The 1,864-nt window shown below is 48.4% G+C and overlaps 1 non-coding gene across 1 annotated transcript; it reads right to left on the reverse strand.

Annotated features, from left to right (window-relative positions):
- Window positions 1–238: 238 nt before the first annotated feature.
- LOC141570322 (small nucleolar RNA U3) lies at window positions 239–451 on the reverse strand. The gene has a single exon (XR_012494320.2). It is a non-coding gene; the product is annotated as a small nucleolar RNA U3 (small nucleolar RNA).
- Window positions 452–1,864: the final 1,413 nt, after the last annotated feature.

Here is a 1,864-nt window from a genome sequence, read left to right on the forward strand (position 1 = left end):
CGGTCCTCCGGTGACTGCACAGGTGCCTGTACTTGTCCACGTAGCCTCAGAAAGGTAAAGCTTCGGCATACCTTTGTGATGGGCCTCAGGAAGGAGAAGCCTGGGACTGGGTGGTCTTGTGTTATCTTGCTCAGTGTCCAGCCTCAGGGATGGATGGGAGGAGACTGGTTATGGGAACCGCCAGGAGGCCCACAACCACTCACCCAGTTTTTTTGTTTTTGGTTTTTTTTTAACGAAAGCCACTCAGACTGTATTCTCTCTCTCATATGCCACTAAAGGAAGAAAAGAATGATCCTCAATGGCTACTGGCAGTTACAAAAGCAACACCAAGAGCCGGCTTCACACTCAGGAGAGAACACAGCACCTCCTTCTTGTGTTTCAGGTGCTCTACACGTTCAGAGACACTTCTCTAGTAACAAACTACAGAAATGATCCCTGAAAGTATAGTCTTCACCCACCCAGTCTCAACAACCAGGGATGCCACAACCTCACTAGTGCCCAGCAAGGAAAAGAAAGGCAGTGCCCAAACTTGGGAGGCAAGCTCAGTCATGAGTTTGTTTTCTATGGAGAATGAAAAAGGTACTGTTTGATCTCAGTGTCCAAGAGAGCAGAGAACTCGGGCTCCATCTATGCTGGATGGCCCTGGAGTTTGGGGTGAGTCAGCAGGGTCTCTGAGCAGCAGGGTGGCAGCTTTCTCAAGTCCAGGCTGTGCATTTGGGATTGAACAGGGCCACCACCAGGGACTAGAAGAATGGGTAATAAGGTCCAGGCCTGACGGGAAAGAGAATTGGCAAGTCAGGGCCAAAGGGTTCTAGGCACGTGAGTAGTGCCAGAGGGGTGATATTTCAGGATGAGAGCCCACCTGACCACTTCCTTCTCTTGCATGAGTTCGCGTCAAGGTCATAAACACAATCCCTGGTGACAGACTGCCTTCATCTCCAAGTTGCCATATAAGCTCTGATTTCCCTTTGTGGATAAGCTACAAACAAAAAGGACTGAAAGGCTGCCTTTTACTGCACCATTTGTGCAAATTAGTGTCCACATTAGGTGCCCACCCATTGGTAAAGTTCTCTTGGCCAGAGAGGTCTGAGGAAGGGCGCTAGCTATTCTCAGAACAGATGGCATACTCACAGGCAGCTATCCCAATGCTACGGAACCCACGCATGGGTACAGCAGGTCCTCAAACAATGTCATTTTGTTATACCATTGATAAGATGCCGTAGGAACTTAATTCTTATTTACATCAATTCGCCTATGGTGAAATTGGTTTCATTACACATACGTCATTTCTCTTCAAGTCGCAAAACCTACCAATGACATTAATTGAGAACTTACTACACGTGGCCCTAAGTCTGGGAACATATGACTAAAGTGGTTCCACCTAAAATCAAAAGGCTACTCAACCCCTTTCCACCTCTGCCCCTACTACGCTGACTCATCTTGTGTCAGCACATGAAAGTCCAGGGCCAGGGGTAGAATTTCAATGTGAACACGTCCTGTGGCATCCAGCGTTGGCAGATTGTGGCTACTGGAAGGAAAACAAAAGTTAAAATATAACTAGTCTGTGGAAAATTCTTCCAACTACCAGACATGGACACTTTCAGTGAGGGTTCATTGCTTAACAATGCCTAGTCAATGGGCGGCCGGATGGCTCAGTTGGTTAGAGCACGAGCTCTAAACAACAGGGTTGCCAGTTCGACTCCCACATGGGCCGGTGAGCTGAGCCCTCCACAACTAGATTGAAGACAACAAGCTGCCGGTGAGCTGCCAATGGGGCAGCCAGATGGCTCAGTTGGTTAGAGTGCGAGCTCTCAATAACAAGGTTACCTGTTCAATTCCCATATGGGATGATGGGCTGCACCCC

This window comes from Rhinolophus sinicus, chromosome 1 (genome assembly GCF_057876585.1).
Source record: "Rhinolophus sinicus isolate RSI-liver-muscle chromosome 1, RSI-T2T, whole genome shotgun sequence".
Classification (NCBI taxonomy): domain Eukaryota; kingdom Metazoa; phylum Chordata; class Mammalia; order Chiroptera; family Rhinolophidae; genus Rhinolophus; species Rhinolophus sinicus.